We start from the raw sequence: 17,731 nt of genomic DNA on the forward strand, positions 1-17,731 counted from the left end.
TCCCGAATGCGCGGGCACCCAGATGAGCTCAGCGCTGCGGGAGGAAGGGGGGTTCTGGGTCAGCACGTGGAATGTTGTAGGGTGAACTCTGCCCCTAGCATAATTTAACAATGCAGTTTTTGAATCACTGAGGATGTAGGTCGCATTGGAACTACCGAGCGCTAGCGCAATAGCGATCTCTTCTGCTTCTTCTGGTTTTGTTCCATGAGGTAATTCTTTTATTAATGGAGGGGTGTTCGGTGTGTAGGCCACCGCTGTGGCTCCGTGCTGATCGCATGCAGCATCCACCCAGATAGCATCCCGTTCCCCGCCGTACGCTTTATGGAGAGTTTCTGCTCTGGCTTTCCGTCGCTCGCGGTTTCGGTCGGGGTGCATGTTACGGGGGAGCGGTCGAACACAGAATGTTTCGCGAATTTCCTTGGGTAGCGACTTCAGGGAATCATGATTGGCGGGGATGCGAATTTGGAGCTTTGAAAGTATATGTCTTCCGGTAGGGGTGCTGGTTAGTCGGAGATATTGTGCCTGCAGATGTGCCTCGGTTAGTTCTTGTATGGTGTTATGCACACCTAACTCTGCCAGGCGTTCGTTACTGGTGTTTTTTGGGAGGCGGAGCGCTGCCTTGGTGGCTTGTCTAATTATAGAGTTTAAGGTACTTAGAAATGCGAGCGCGTAACTTATACAGGGGCTTAGGAAGACAAAGACAAGCGCATACTACCAACGGAACGTTTATTTCGACAGCATTGACATTTATATACCGACAGAAGAATCGCAAGAGCAGCCGATAAGAGAACACAACGAAGAAAACACAAACGATAAAAAGTAAAAGATACCACTGCCACACCTGACCATAGCATGTATTGCCTTGCAGAAAATAGTTAACCTCTGCGGCTTGTGCCGCTTTCCAAAAACACGAGTTCCCTATCTGACAGTGCGATTGAGGGTTTGCTGAAAAGGGTTTCATCACGGAAAGGGTTTCATCACGTACACGCCAGGATTTTCGCGTTAGTGATGTCATGGCCAGGCAGTGATGTTCGTGATACCCCCAAATCCTCGTGTGCCAATTTTGGTCAATACCGAGTTAATGAGGCGACTACGAGAGCGCCCAGATGTAGGCGGCTAGATAGATAGATAGATAGATAGATAGATAGATAGATAGATAGATAGATAGATAGATAGATAGATAGATAGATAGATAGATAGATAGATAGATAGATAGATAGATAGATAGATAGATAGATAGATAGATAGATAGATAGATAGATAGATAGATAGATAGATAGATAGATAGATAGATAGATAGATAGATAGATAGAAAGAAACGCTCAAAGGGCATTTGGTTCACTAAGAAATGCTTCGCATTTAATATAAATGTGCAAGTGGCATCAAAAATGACTTTCTCTTGCAGGTGTTCTGGAACTAACAACTGCCAACCCCGTTTAAAAACGCCGTGGCCGGACTGCTGCTATTGCGGCCATCATGGTGCTCCTGTAAGATGATTGCATCCACTGGGTGGTGTTATGCGCTGTAAAAAAGAATTAAATTAGCTAATGTTAGAGCGACACGTGTCTCTCGCTTTAGAAGCTAAGCTTCTAAGAGGAACTAAACGATAGCACGTGGGCGTGGATAACCCTATTGATGAATAGATCTGCTGAAGCAATTCCAAATTGTGTAAAAAAAGTTCACCAACATGAATAAAGAATATAAAAACATGCCATTGCCCGGAAGCGAAAATTTCAAAGCTAGCGTTCATGTTCATACAGTGCATTATGCATGCAACCATGAATATGAAAATGATACCTAGAAAAAAATTGCAGGTGACCGAGTCATCCCTAATGAAGTGCTAATCGCTTGAAATACTGTTTGTTATAAAACCAGCCAGTCAAGAACTTTACTGAAAGGTCCTGCGAAATTGTAGGGCGGGCGAAACGTCGCGCCTTGGAAGTGGCCAGGGGTTCTTGAGTTCTGGCGGCATCCTCGACCCGCTGAACTGCCCATGGTAGGTCTTCAAGAGCAGGGCTGTGCAACACAGACTCTTAGCGCCAGCGGAGGCGATCGCTAAAGGCTACATCAACAGCACTGTTTGTTGTCCCTCAACATTTCCACAGAACGCGTTCTAGAGTGGCTCTAAAACCACACATCTTGCATTTATAGGTCTTGCACATGTCTGGGTAAATGAGGTGTGAGATCACCGGATTCAGATAAGTTCTGGTCTGTAAAAGCCGCCGCTCGACAGACTGAGTTTTGCTTACCTTTTGGTGACTTGGTGAGAAAACGCACTTTTGCAATTGGAAGTGTTGCGTGATGTCATTCAGTCTGGTCACTCAATGCTCCCATTTTCACTCCTAAACAGGTGTAGGTGTGAGCGGGTGTCCATATTAAATAAATATTCCTGTCTTCATTTTTTTACTTGTCATCAGGATACGTAGTGCTTCCGGGAAGATTTGGCCGTTAACAAAATTTCCTACGGGCGCCTGAGAGTAACTGACTATTATGTCCGCTGATTGACTTACCGCGAAGAATTCGCTGTTACATAGCTGTAGCGAAAAAAAGCCCCCACCTCCCCGAAGGGAATCGTGAGGAAATGCGAATACATTTCTTTCGCCGAGAGTACACGGCGTAGTAATTTTAATGGCGTAAAGCTGAACCCATCGACGCGCTCAAGTGTCTCGCTTTTGGGCGCCTCTTTCAACGAACGCTTCCTACGTGCGTTCGTAATCACCTCAGGGATGTTGCCACCGACTTCAATGCAGCACAAACGCGTTTAGAACGCGCTGTTTTCAGGCTGTGCCAAGGCAGCACAAATGCTACAAACGCGTTTCAAACGCACTGCATTGAGGCGGTGGCGCAGGGAGGAGAGAGAGCGAACGGCGAGAGAAGGAGCGGCGAAGCACTGCACCTACCCTCTCCTACACTCTCTCCACACACGCGGGAGCTTCGCCGAGCTCCCACGATGCGAGCGCCCTCACAAGCCAGAGCGCGCTCCTCCTCTCCACTACTCCGCCCGCACCACCTGCTCCGGTTGTTAGCGGTGAGGATAAGCGCGCGCGCCCGCAGCTGTTGCTATGGGAGAGGGAGAGCGGAGAGGCGCGCGGACAGCGCCGGATGCCTTACATAGCCCGACTAAGAAATGCATTCGCATTTAAAAAATGCAGACAGAGGTCAGCTGTCGCATCGCGTTACCTCCCGGTTGAACTCTCCTCCCGAACCATGGCCTCCGCGATCATTCGCAACGCCACGCCGGCATATCATTGCAAAGCCAGGTCTTAAGCTTGGCAGGTGAGAAGGCTACGCTACGCGAAATGACCGCCAATCTAGGCTCATTCAGTCTCCACCTCTATAGACTACGTAGGGTTGCGTGTACCGCCTCTGTGCTGTATATCAGCCACTCATAACCAGAAAGACCGAAATATGAGATGTATGGTCACATGTCTCTAATTCATTCTGCTGAAAGCGGAAAAACGACGGGCATCATCACCAACCTTTCGGCAACACAATTTCGCTCGTTTTGCTGAAACCCACAGCGCGTGGCGTGTGAGACTATATGACCAACCTCAGTTTAATGTTTGTGGTGTGTTTAAAACTACTATGCCTTGAAAAAGGCAACAAAAGTAAACTGGACCGAATTCACAAAACTTAACACGGCACGGTGGTCTATAGCGGTTATGGTGCTCGACAGCTGAACCGAAGGTCGGGGGATCGAATGCCGGCCACGGCGCCCGCATTTTCTATGGAGGCGAAAATGGTCGAGGACGGTGTACTTAGATTGGGGTACAGGTTAAAATCTCAGGTGGCCGAAATTTCCGGAGCCCTCCACTACGGCATCCCTCATAATTATAGCGAGTTTTAGTATAGTGGGAAACGCTTACGTTAGCGTTAGCGTGCGTCTCAACGCAAACGCTAAAACGGAACGCGCTGCGTGCCAACTGGTGGTCTTTTAGTACAGCGGAAGGCATTCCCGCTAACGCAAGCACATACGGCGCCATCTAGACATAAAGACACTAAATGCACTGTAGAATCTACAAACGCGCCACTAAGTCGAGCTGATCCAAAGTCACCGTTGTTGAGCCTCCATGTCGCGTTTGCAGGAGTGTTTTGCAGAAGTGAAACGCACACGCATCACGCATCAGATTCATGCACTGCCGCGAAAAACATGAAGGGAAACGAATCTTGACATGCCTCGGCTTGACTTGTGACCGTATCTTAGAAAGAGGCGACTGGAGACAGCATCGCCATCTCTGTGCGGCTACAGAAAAGATGAGCGGACCTTGTAAAAAAATTTTCTTAAGCCTCCTGCACCGCAAAATCCACTTCGTAGCTAAAAAACGGAGCTATTTTGTCGGCGGTAAACGGTTGGCGAAGCCTCATTGCTCAAATCTAAATCAAATACGAACATTATTTGGGAATGAATGAGTTTAATAATGCAGCACGACGACTATAAAGATTCGAGGTGGACGCCTCCCGCTTCAACGGGCACCGCCGTCTTGCCCTACGTACGGGATCTCTTGCGTGCGTTAGCGCTGAACGCTATATTCCAGAAATAGCGTTCGTACGTAAGAGCTCGGGCTACGTTTACGTTCTGCTCATGCGCGGTTAGGAGCACGCAACGCTAACGCTAACGCTAAATCCTTGTGTTTGCTGTTTTCCGCTATACTAAAACTCGCTTATATCGTGGTTGTGGGACGTTAAACCCCAATAATTATTCATTCACAAAGCGTCTTCTTTGCAAGGGCATTTTCCCATTGGCCAGCTGGCTTCGCTAACTATATCTCCTGCAACGTGATTGGCTGAAATACCCTCTTACGAAAATTGTTAGCGTAAGGCGTTCTTGTGAATACGGGCCCCGGTGTGCATTTACTTAGACTAGTGGCAGCTCATCCAAACACTCACTGTAAAAGCTTTCCAGGGCGCCTGTTCCTTTATTTCAACAAGGGAAATTGCTTTAAAGGGACATTACAGCGAAGTAAATAATTGGTTTAGATTGATGAATTGTACTCTGAAAACTGCAATGACGTTAATTTCACCACCGTAGAAATATTAGTAAAGGAGAAAACTGAAATGACTTTCATTTAGAAATTTCGCGCTAAAATCTTCGTGCGTGGCGTCACGGATTTCAGCGCGAATTTGTTGTATTTTGGCGACATTGGTTCAGCAAAATTCATCAAAACTTGGTATGTTGAGTCTCTGTCCCCCTGTGATAAATGTACTTAATATTTAGCGATTAGAAACTACATAGGCTTTAGTAGACGCCGTCACAATCTATGACGTCAGGGTGATCGGTGCTGGAAATTGAAGGTGGCGTCGCCACCAGCATTTTGTTTTTGCGCGTTTTCTCGCGACCAAAAGTCTTCACGTGGCAAGCGTGGTGATTTTGGTATTGTGAAAGAGTAAATTGCTTATAATAGGGAAATTGTTTTAATTACGTAACACATTAGGGGCTGGCTTATCGACGTCCATATGTCTGTTGCATGATCACGCTGAAGATCAAGTTGCAAAAACAGGCCTAAAACAAAGCTGAGATTGCTTAAAACCGGTCCAAAATAACCTATTATGATTCATAGTCATTAAACACAACGTAGTTATTGTCTAGTTCTTGGTGTAGTTCATAATCCAGCGTTAAATGCAGCTCCACTACCGTAAAACCTGAGTAAGTTCGTAGCACGGGCAACCCAGTGATTCGCTCCGTGGTCGCGTGCTTTCCGAAGCGGTGGCGCCCTCTCTTGTGTTGCACGGATATCAGGCCTTTGTTTCAGAAGGGTTCTTCGGAATTTTAGGTAAATTATAGTGATAATGTTTGGTTAATCATCTAGTTTACATTGTTTTAGAACTTGGTAGTTTATTTTTCACTGGTTTTGAGCTTTGCTAGCCTTGTTTTGGCCAGTATAGACGACTGCGTGACGATGAGACATGAGACAGTGGATATGCGAGAACACGTGTCTTTAAAGTGCTAGGGACTTAATACAGCAATAACCAAGAATTATACGCAATAGTTTGCTGAAAGTGGCTAAAATTCTCTTTGAAACCTCATTCGCACCCCCGCTCCTCTCAAGAGAGGGCGCCACCACCTCATCAAGCCCGCGATTTCTCCGCCTACCGTCGCTTCTCCGGCATCCAATCATGCCGTGCTACGCAGTACCCAAGGTTTCCTGTTAGTGGAAATGCACTTAGCGCAGGATTGAGGTCTATGTCAAGACCTACAGCAAGGACCTTAAATCGCCCTCGCGTGCAGCCAGAGACGCGCCAGCAGGAAGCGGAACGCCTCCCGGCGTTCGCGGCTCATTGTACAAACTCTGCCTCTCGCGTTCCGGAAGCCCTGTGTGGTATATGCATGAGCACAGACATACGTTTTTGTCTTTAGTGTCCCTTTAGGGTGTCCCGATCTAGCTTCATTGTAAGAGCGCTTTCTGAGCAAGCGAAATACGCCTGCCAGACAATATATTCTATGCCAGTTGATACTAAACCAACTTACTGATGAAAAAAAAAGCCGATATGCCATTAGAGATTATCATACTTTGCACCAACAGCAATTGTCTGAGCATTGTGTGGCATATAAATTCCGCTTCTTGCGCACAAGTGTAGCCTTAATATTAGTATTGGTCAGCTTCGATAGGTTTTTTATTGAAACAAAAATAAACGAAGGACCTCTTGTTGCCATTTCATGGCAACGGCTAGATCTTTTCACTTGATTATCAGCAATAAAAAAAGTTTAGGCGACCCTAATGCAAGACCTAATGCAAGACAGTCGCACTGACGGTGTTGTTAAACTGTGACAACCTGTGAGCTATCTTCTTTTAAGTGCGGAGCACTTTGAAGGCCCGGCTTGTCATCCATTTATACATCTCGTGTGGTGTGACACAGGTCTTAAAAAAGGCTCGCAATGCTCGAAACTGAGTTAAAATGAACGAACAAGGTCTAAAATAATACAGGTTACAGAAATAACCAAACAGTAATCGCAATAACACAGTTAAAATTGCTAATAACGCTTCGAAACATGGAGTTTACTCATGCACAGCGCCAGAGAGGGCGCGACCGCCTCGCTGAGCGAGCGTTATTCCCCTCTCCATGCACTTTGCTGGCGCTTGGTCGCTACATCGGATGGATGCAAACCTGACAGAACTCGCTGCAGACGACGCGTATCTGAACTGCTGTAACAAGCAGGATGCCGATAAAGCGCAGCAAAAAGCAGCGCACGCGTCGCACACCGAGTTTGCGAAACTCCCGAAAAACAGCCTACTCGGACCGGGGAACCGTACATCCTTCCCTTCAAGAGTGCCATCATCGACGCTTTGGTAAACGGAGCAGTGGGAATTTTACGATTGGGAATCCCTGGGTACCCGTGCTACGCACTTTCTCAGGTTTGACAGTGGTGGAGCAGCCACATGTTTTCTTTCCTCTCAGTCAATGCATTGATGTTTGCCCCATACACACGGAATGCTTTCTGCACCTAACGTGGTGCTGCATTGCCTCCGGGATCGGTAATCGGAAGCATTGTGAGCTTTCTGACCCTCACCGGTTGTTGCACTGTCTTTAGCGAGGGAAACCTTTGATGATGCGTTGATTTCATGTGATGACGTCATCAATCAATGCAATCTTATGTGACGTCAGAGTAACGTCACTAATTCCGGTGATGCGTGACGTCATGATGACGTCACACGATGGCGTCATAAAGCAGTAATCTCTGATTACATCCCTTTTTGCCTCGTTCGATCATGTTGACGCCAACGGTCACTTTTCTCGTTTGATGAAACTTGTAATCATTTTGCCCTAAAATATGTCTCTTCACTTGAACCACAACCGTCCACGTCGTACCAGTTTGCCGAAGCATTTGTACGAATTGCAGTTTATACTAATATCCTCTAATATTTTACTTTTTGGCAATTTCATTTTGACGACATGCCTCAACACCGACTATATCACATACAACTCTCAGCTTAGCCAGTTCGTCCTTATATATATATATATATATATATATATATATATATATATCAAGGTGTACGTGTCACTCGGTAGTCGTGCCGCTAATGTAATTTAAGGCAGAAAACACCATCTTGCGTTCCATGTGTTGTTCAAGAGTTCTCATTTTAACACAGCCCACTAATGTTGGGCACGCACAACCCAATGCAGACATGCGATGTTCTTAATTTTTGAGTAAGTAGTACGAGCTGGTCTCTTTGCTATTTTCATAGTATCTATTTGTAATCATATTTTATGTGACTATATTTAACACTGCCATTGTTATACCACATCTCTTCTTCTATTTTTCAGAAATCATGAGTTCAATGGTGACGTGTCAAGAAGGTGTTTCCGAGGCTGATCTGAGCTATAATAGTTTTATTACCATGCGTAGCACATGGAAGTTCGAACACTCTACCGCTATTATTGCATGACAAATGCTGCCTGTATCAATGAATTCAGGAAAGCCCTCAATAAAGATTTCACGTAGTCCTGACAAGCTGTTTCAGTAGACTTTATTGAAGTAATACTTATTGCCATGCCCGCTTGTTTTATTTTCACGTATTCGGTTGTGACCAGCAAGGACGGTTTGCAACGCTCGACGCCGACCGCGCCGCAGTGTTCGAGCAGCTTCGCGATTGCAGTAGATCATTTTGTCAAGATTGCGCGCAGGACACGAATTGTCTAGATTATTCTAGAGCTTGCGCGACCACCAGTGATAAGACTGGAAAGTTCGATGCGTGGTGTATAAAAGACGGCGCATCCCAGCCATGAGCATTGATCGACGGCCGACGCCCAGTTCGCCGCTATGAGTGTACAGCATGTATTGTAGTAGTTTGAGTTTTCATTTCCCGGCCACAAGTTCGGCCAAATCAAGAGGTTCATCTTGAACACGCCGGCTGTTGTCTTCGTCAACGTCACAGCCACGTGACAATATTATTCTTTTTATTTCTTCTGCATGAAAAGTACAGCAAGCATCATGTATAACGAGGCACTTATTCGTTTGTCTGGTAAGTGCTTTCACTACTTTTCCGAGCATACACACAGAGCCAACCACACATTAAGCTAATTTTAGGTTGGATCCCATAGAATAACCTTTGGCTTTACATTTCACCGATCATAGGGTGGCCAGAATGAAAGGAAAATGCCGCGCACATCTCAACACCATATACGCAGTGTGACTAATAAACAACATTGTGTATACTGTACACACGTGTTGTCACGTCTTTGCATGATCAAGTGGCCAGTGTACGGGAGGATTCACGGTTAATGATCCCCCGGAGCTTCGCCCACTCGTCATCATTCACTTCGTATATATGCTGTGATAATTTTTTATCCGTCATTTACGATTTTTCTCCGTCCGTCGTTCGCGGACTGTGATGATCTGGCAGAAGTTCTCCAGTTTCTTATATTCCAAAGCAGTGTAACATAAACGCCTTGAGATCGCGTCGAAATTAGCCCGTGCGCCGTGATCTGAAACATATAACTGAAGTGAGCGAAATCAGCTGCGGTAGCTTGGCGGCTGAGGCGTTGCACTCTTACGCTCCATAATTGCGCTTCAATCACTGTCCGCAGCAGCTGAATTTCGTTGGGCGAGAAATGTTAGCACACCAGTGTACTTAGATTGATATGTACGTTACGGAATACTAGGCGGTCCATATGAATTCAGAGTCCGCTACTTCGATGTGCCTCATAATCTCATCGTGGTTTTGTCACGTGAAATACCTAGAATTTTAATTTTACATCAACGCCAATTCAAAGAATGCAATATTTCAGAGACCTTAGAAACGAAGCATACTTAAAGATTGAAAAGTCATTCGACTCTGTGGTGTTCCATGTCCAGTGAACCTGTTTAGCACATGACACAGAGGTGAGCCTGAATTTTCAAGAAATGTTTGAACACAAAAAGCTTGATTATATCGAGCTGAAACAATACGTGATGAGGCAATCTTTCAAAAGTACCGTCCGTGTGTTACCAATGACGCTGCAAGTATTCCAACCAATTCAACCAATCAGTGCTGTAAATTTTCGTCTTCGTGAAGCGTTGTATGGCCTGCGGCTGGATGTCAAATTTCTCCTACGTGGTTCTCCTTCGCTGCGCAAAAAAATTCAAGTTGTAAGAAAATTGACCTATATTGCGTGGTTATACATTTAGTTCTTTCTTGTTGCAGATGCGCAAACACCATACAAACTGAAAGAAGATGCTTGCAACCTATAAAAAGACCATGGCCTGACTGTTGCCATTGCGGCTAGAAGGAGTAAGCAGACGCAGATTTGGATCAATAGGCCTGTAAATGCTGTTTCGGAAGGTAGAGATCACGGCACAGATAGCGAAAAACGAAAGCACCCAAGTAGCAACAAATGTTGACACAACGTTGCCGCTACGTTGAGAAAGTTGCTCCAACGTTGTGGCGACGTTGCGTGATACCAGGGTATATTCTTAAAGTTTATATCATTGTTATTATTATTTGCTATGCGCACAAAATACACAAGGACACACGGGAAACAGCGAGAGAAACAAGCTGACAACTGCAACCTGCAGGGGTACGACGCCTGCCTACGCTTTCCGAGGAGGGAAGAGCTAGAGGAGAGGAACATAGCAGGAGAGAAAGACGAAAAAAGATAGGAGAGTTAAGAAATGACGAAGACTCGGAGAAAAATAAGTAAGAAAACGAAAAAAATAAAACGAACATAAACGGGTGGCCCGATCCGCTTGGTTCACAATAGTTAGCAGAGCTCGATAGGAGTGGTCACGGCGAGCAGCAGACCCTGTTGGAAAGATGGCGAAGAGCAGCGGAGAGAAGTTCACAAAGTCTGCGGCGTCGCTGGTGGCTACAAGGCACCCAGATACTTCTATGTTGAGAAATTTGCTACAAACTAGGCACAGTTTTAAAATATGTCGTGCTCAATGTAATAGTTTGTGTCGCTTTGCGAGAAAGATTTACCATCTTCTTTTCTTTTTCCTGTATAAAAAAAAAGAAACATGCGACTTTCAGAAATAGAGCAGCAGTTCTTTTTTTTTTTTCAGAATACCATGATTCAAAATAAGATCAACTTAACCGCTTAACTGCTTCTGACGTGCTCGTCATGAGCTCGTCATGATTTAATGTCACTTCTTTGCTAATGAGGAGCTGTGCTCGTCATAGCTCTTCACCAATGTTTCAAGAGGATTTTGACGAGCCCAGCTGGTCAAATGGTGTTTTCCTATTTAAAACATAGATGGCAGCATGGGTTCCGTGATTTGGCTTTGATTGAATGAGTCTGCACACTAAACGGCGAAATGCGCGCCTTGCGTTTCCCGCGCGTTACAAACGAACATGGCGAAATGCCGTGGTTTGAACGCTACCACAAGGATGATAGACCCATCTAGTTTGTAGTTCATCGAGGAATAGTAAATTTTGTTGACAGGAAGTAACAATGCGCAAACCCTTACTTTCTGGAGTTGCAGAAATTTCTTTCGGTATACACATGAAATGCCCCAGGTAGGGCTATTACCAGGCAAGCAGCAAGGGGGGAGGGGAGGGGGGAAGGAAGCTAGGGGCCCGGGCACCCCCACCCTCCAGAAATTCCGATGGAGGGGGTTGTTATACGAAAAATAAATAACGAAAATGCGTGTTTTTGAAGGCATTCAGCAAGTGCCCCCCTTCCCCCCGAAAAAAATTCCTGGCTGCGGGCCTTGGTATAGCATGACGGTGCGAAATAGCACGGATAAAGCATTTTTATCTGTCGTGAAATGTTTTCGGAAGTATTTTTCTGTTTTAAACATGTTACTGCAGCATTTCGCGGCACAAAAATTTTGGCAATTTTCGAACAGTTTTTCGTAATTTCGTCGGCACTTAAAGGGTTAATTACCATGCGAGATATCATTCCACGGATGCCATTGTGAGAATTATGTGTTGATGTTGCTAGGAAAGATAACGCACTGAAAGTTAACAGGCATTTCTTTTTCGTTGGTACGTTTTGCGTTGCTTTCATGGCACAACAGAAAAACTGTAGATATTTTTCTAAACGCCGGCGGCAGGGCTGTTTTCCAAATACGGCACTCACTGGGGTTAAGATGAGCTCTGTTAAATAGTCTTGCTATCGACCCATATGCAGTCTCTTTACGTAGATATTCTCCAGAATGTGTTCCACGCATCGAACGTGACGACGTTTGCACGGCAGGTTCAAACCACGTTAAACAACTTCAGTAATCCATTCCAGTCGCCCCTTGGAAAAAAAAACAACACTTGCCCTGGTATTTACTAAGACAAGAGGCTTACAGCCGAACCTGATAAAGGAACGGAGTGAATGCATGGTAAACAACAATACAAGTTCCTAGGGACATTATGGATAATAAGCTACATTTTCATGCACACACTTACAGAGTTAACATTAAGGCAAATTGGGCCTGGCTGTTAGTTTACTTTTCTACCACGCTATACTATATTTATTAACGTGATTCCTTGCCCGACATGACGCCTGCATAAGGTGTTTTCCGCAATTAGTTTCAAGCACCGCCGTGGCTCTGTAGTAGAATGCTCGACTGCCACGCAGAGGTCCCGGGCTCAATTCACGCTCGATCGTGGACATTTCTCATTGTGCGCGATGGTGGTTACAGGTCACGGGCGGCGGCGGCGGACAACTACGCTATGCAAATCGACTGTTGTTGTGATCTCCCAACAACTTTCGCTGTAATGATGCTTCGTTGTTGTGGCTGTACTGTCATGGTAGCAGATGATGCCATCTTGCCCTTACTATTCACAGTAGGATTACTCCACTCTGCCGAAACCACGGTGTTGCGTGGTTATTGTATATACAAATCAGTTCTTCCTCTACCCATCATCACCCGCCATCGCTCGCTTTCTCCTGTGCGGAGTAGCTGGCTAGAGCGTGCTCCGGCCAACCTCCTTGCCTTCCAATAAAATATATACATCTCTTGTATTGATCTTAAGATGCTTATTAGATGCGGAAACTGCAGCAATCAACGGAGGCTGAGGATTATTGCGTTTTTTTGTGGCGCGAGGGCCATGGGTGGCCAAAGAGCGCCATGTCTTTCTATATGGTGTTAGCGATGACCAATGATTACGATGACAGTATGTATTATGGCTGTACAAAGGCCTAAAATCACGTCTGTGACCGCGTAAAAGATGTGTACAGAGCATAGAATTATGGCACTGACAAGTGATGTGATCACTGAGTGGGAAATGAATGACGAGCATTGTATCTACAAGTGAGAGGTGGGAAAACAGCACAAATGCCTCCTCAAGGCCTTTGAGCCCAAAGGCTGGGAGGTCGGTGCTTCCTTTGATAGAATTACCGCAGCAGCAGCCTCACTTGTGAGGCGGCGCTACGGAGCGCCTGGAAAAATAACGTTGAAATTGTTTACACTTGTTATAGATTGAAATAGGGACTGATATTTAAAGAGGGGTTCATTGCCATTGATAATAGCGGGATGGATTGGGAACTGCAGGTATATTCATGGAGGCTGAAGCATTTTCATTCGATTTAAACCCCATCGAACCAACGCTAGCTTATATGGTCACGAAAGAGAAGCCATTCGTAAACCGAAAGGGCATTGAATTTTGACGCGTGGAGGACAAGGTGGTTGACCCAGAACACACGTGATTATCCGAAGAACATCACTGGGCCACCAGAACAGCTGGCTTAGACTTGAACGGAAAATGAAGATGGAGTTCAAGAATTATTAAGTATCAGTCGAACGCTCTTCACAGGTTCCACACAAATATCAAACGCCTACGAAGCTATAACCACCTATATTCAATGGTGTGAGTGACGCTTTAGGGAACACGCGCATTCTGAGAAAGGTAACATTATAAAGGGATGTCAGAACCTGCTTTATATTTTCATTTGCCTCAAACTCGCATTCATTATAAGGTATTCAATCTGTAGATTAAACGTTAGCGTAGCGTAGCAAAATAACAAATTGTGGGCCTTAGTTATATAGAATAATAATGACTTTTACAATGACTACAGACTTTTACAGACTTTTACAATGTTCGAATTCTGAGCTTCATAACTTATAATTGTATTTTTCTCTAATCTTCATATTTTGAATTTCTGTTTTGTTATATTTATTTCATCTTTTTGACAGACGAAATATAACCTCCAATTTAAGAATTTTCTGGTAAAACTGCCCGGTTCTTGGCCGATCCCCCAGTGTTGCTGTGAGCCACGAATACAACGATGTATTTATGCTCGTTTTCCCCGATTCTGCTGGAAATTAAGAAAACATAAATATTCCTTAGGTGTGCACGGTCAGAATAACGAGTGAGTTGGCAAACAATAAGATACGCGGCTAAGTTTTAAAAAGAGCGTCTTCTAAGATATTGTTAGGAAGCACAAAAGCTCGAGTAACCTGAGCTGTAAAAAGGCGAATCCACTGACTGCCGCAATAATCAGTTAACCAACTTGCGCAGTGTGAAGAAACGTAATCTCTCATGAAAAAAAAAAAATGCCGAAGCTTGCGCTAAGCCGCGCAAGGCTTGAAACAGCTAATCTGGACGATTTTGAATACTAATGTGGTTGTTTATAGGTTGCTTCTACGTCGTTGCTATAGGCTTTAGCTAGGTGATGCTAGGTTGTTTCTACGTTGGTTCCCAGCGCAGACGCGGTTCGAGTTAAACCGCAGATACCGACACGACACGGATGTCCAAACTGCACAAACAGAACCTCGCGCTGAAACCAAGCGTTCCCACCACTCACATATCCTCGGGAAAGTCGTCGTTGGCGTAGGCCTTTGGGGTCTTCTCGCAGCCACCATTGCCTTTCCTCTTCCCTAGTATTCCCTCGTTGTACGTACTCGGGGTCTTCGGCTTTTGTTGGGCTAACTTTTGAACAAATATCACAGGCGTGCGCAGGGGGCGGGGCAGGCGGGCGGCCGCCCCCCTAGTCATATAAGAGGGGGGGGGGGCGAAGTCAGCCCCAGACATTGACTTAATAGGGAGGTGGGCGCTGCGATTAACCTTCGCCCGGCTGCGCTCCACCCCCCCCCCCCTTGAAGGGGAACCCTACGCACGCCTATGGCTAACAGTTACTTCAACATTTGTTGGGCGCACTGTTGCCGTCTTCATTTTTAGTGGACGAGTGGTGATTAGTGGGATTTACCCAATTTCTGTGGCACATAACCGTTTTCGATTATGATAGTTTTTTCTTTCGCTGGGCAGGAAACGACTCGCTAGACAGCGTCGCTGATAAAACTCTTGTAGTAGTATGCGTACATGGCGTCAGTTGATCCTGAAGGCATTATAAACATAAATCAGCAACGTGCAAGGAAATCTTGCGCGCTCTTTATAAACCAGAAATTGCATTTGAACTCGCCTATTATAGGAGGTGTTTGTGGAAGATCACCCATTGGCTGGAATGTAACGCTAAGTGTAGCCGATACTGAGCGCAGAAATTTAGCAACCTAGAGTATAGCTCAGAGCAGACGCACTACATAGGACGTTCTTCCGTATGTAGTGTAGCCATCTACAAAACCACCTGTTGAAAAAAGATAACTAAATCGTGACAGTATATAAATGCGCTGTGCAATCAACTTCATCGTGGGAGTTTTGTTCGCTGCTTTGTTCGTACTACAAAGGCGTAAGAAATGCTTGAGCTGCCGATTAAAAAACTGTCGATTTTACAGCCTTTCAGGCAGTCCCCGTTAGACACAATACACTTGTTAACCTTTCTTTTGTGTTGCTGGTAGCAGACTGGCGTTTTGCTGGGTACATTAGCGGCGATGATGTCCCTTTTAGGGTATCGCCATCTTTTCTAAATGTTCCCTCTAGAGAAACAAGCATTTTGCGCGTCAGGAACAAATGGAAGCTTTGCAGCTCAAGCGCCATTCAATTTTTTTTCAAATGGCGCCAGTTACACTGGTACATTACACATGTAGTTGCAGTAAACTGATGCACTACAAAAATTAAAAGGAAATATAGCATTAACCCTCTGCGACACGGCATCCTCATTTGGACAGCCGACTTACTTTTGCCCTTCCTGTGCACTACTGTTAAGGTAGAGAGAGTAAAAACTTAGCTAGTGGTAAATAAAACATTCTTGTTGCATAAATGTCTACCTACTACTTTTATTTTAATTATTATGCGGCACGCGATCGCTTTGGGGAAGCCAGTACCGTGTTCAACAATACGTTGGACGTGGGCTGCTTCAGCAGATATATGAAAATCTTTTTTTACCTGTTGATGAATAGGCGTTGATAGCGGATCACTATTGCATTTATTTAAGCGGGTCGCTGAAGTGGGTTTTTGAAGCAACATAGCATGAATAACTGTACAATAATTCGATATATTTACAGTCATTTAAATTGGTTGCTGTGAAATGAAGTGTAATTCTCACTGTTCTACTTGTAAGGGCACTTGCTCGGGCCAGTTGGTATCTAATGAAAGTTACGTTATTGCGCAGCACTTTGAGGACGAAGACTGAACCACACGAACACAGGCACAAACTTACAACTGAATTTACTGGACAGACACATAAAGCTTTTTATAGAATCGCGTACCATAGTAACAAACAAATAAAATGAACACATTTAGAAAAAGGGAAATATATATATATATATATATATATATATATATATATATATATATATATATATATATATATATATATATATATATATATAAATAATATTACAATACTGATAAACACTCATACAGGATGAATCACGTACCTATCGCATATCTCTCCATTAGCCTACATATTTAGATACGTTATTTCCTTCTGCGTTAGTCCCAACGATAAAAAGCGTCACGTGTCCGTCCGATATATTCAGTTGTAAGTTTGCGCTGGTGTTCGTGTGGTTCAGTCTTGGTCCTCAAAGTGGTGCGCAATAATGTAACAATGTTCCACTTGCTCTGCATTTGGTCTCCAGAACCTTGACATCACATTATGTGAATTTCACGCATTCATAGACAGTCGATAATAATGCGTATCGCGAAGGGTTAACAACTATAGTAAAAACATTCCGTGATCACCGTGAATGCTGCCGAATACAACTTCGCTTCGGCCACCGTACCTGCAAGCGCCGGCACTCTGCAGTATCGTCTGTAGACGAACAAGTCCATGTAAGTGAGAATGGCGTCATCCACAAAACGATCATCACTTTGATTCCGTTGTCACCAAGAGTTGGAGGCGGTGAAGAACAAAAATAGGTAAAAAGCTTTCAAAAGAACTCACAAACGCAAGGAACGCAAAGACAACGCGATCAGACCGCAGGAAATATGGAAGCACCTTCACTGACGATGAGCCAACCCCCATCGCGACAGCTCTGAACAGTAGACACGGATCTAAAAGGCCTTACTCTTGTTAAGTGCCTGAAATACGTCGCAGGTACCATCGATGAATAGAAAACACAGATCTCAAAGGACATGCTTTCGCACGCGGAAATCTGACAAGACGCGGCTTTTGTGGGTGCGTATTGTAAACATGCCGGTGTGGTGTTATTGTAATCATAAGCGCATCTATCCTTTTCGCTGATTAAAAGATGTGGGTCTAACTATACATGCAAATATCTTTTTTTTTTCATTTCATCGAGAGTAAAAAATAAAGGGCTCTACCTATATTCGCACTCGACGCTTTTTCAAGTAAATACAGTTAGCAATTGAAAAAAAAAAACAAGAATGCCAAATAATAGAAAGGAGGTCAGAGCTTCTAAAAACCGCGCTCTCTCTAAGAGATAAAATTTAAAATAGCAGAGCAGATATGAAGTCGAAGCCTTTAGAACAACTTTTATGTTTTACATGCTAATTTTAATGTAGAGCTCATGTCAACATACATT

The 17,731-nt window shown here is 44.6% G+C and overlaps 1 long non-coding RNA gene across 1 annotated transcript; it reads right to left on the reverse strand.

The window, feature by feature from the left end:
- Positions 1-1,215: 1,215 nt before the first annotated feature.
- LOC119399670 (uncharacterized) lies at positions 1,216-17,204 on the reverse strand. The gene is made up of 3 exons (XR_005184920.2): positions 16,970-17,204; positions 9,913-10,045; positions 1,216-1,522 (listed from the first exon to the last, which is right to left on the reverse strand). It is a non-coding gene; the product is annotated as an uncharacterized LOC119399670 (long non-coding RNA).
- Between the last annotated feature and the right edge of the window lie 527 nt (positions 17,205-17,731).

The sequence above is a fragment of the Rhipicephalus sanguineus genome, chromosome 7 (assembly GCF_013339695.2).
Source record: "Rhipicephalus sanguineus isolate Rsan-2018 chromosome 7, BIME_Rsan_1.4, whole genome shotgun sequence".
NCBI classification, from domain to species: Eukaryota; Metazoa; Arthropoda; class Arachnida; order Ixodida; family Ixodidae; genus Rhipicephalus; species Rhipicephalus sanguineus.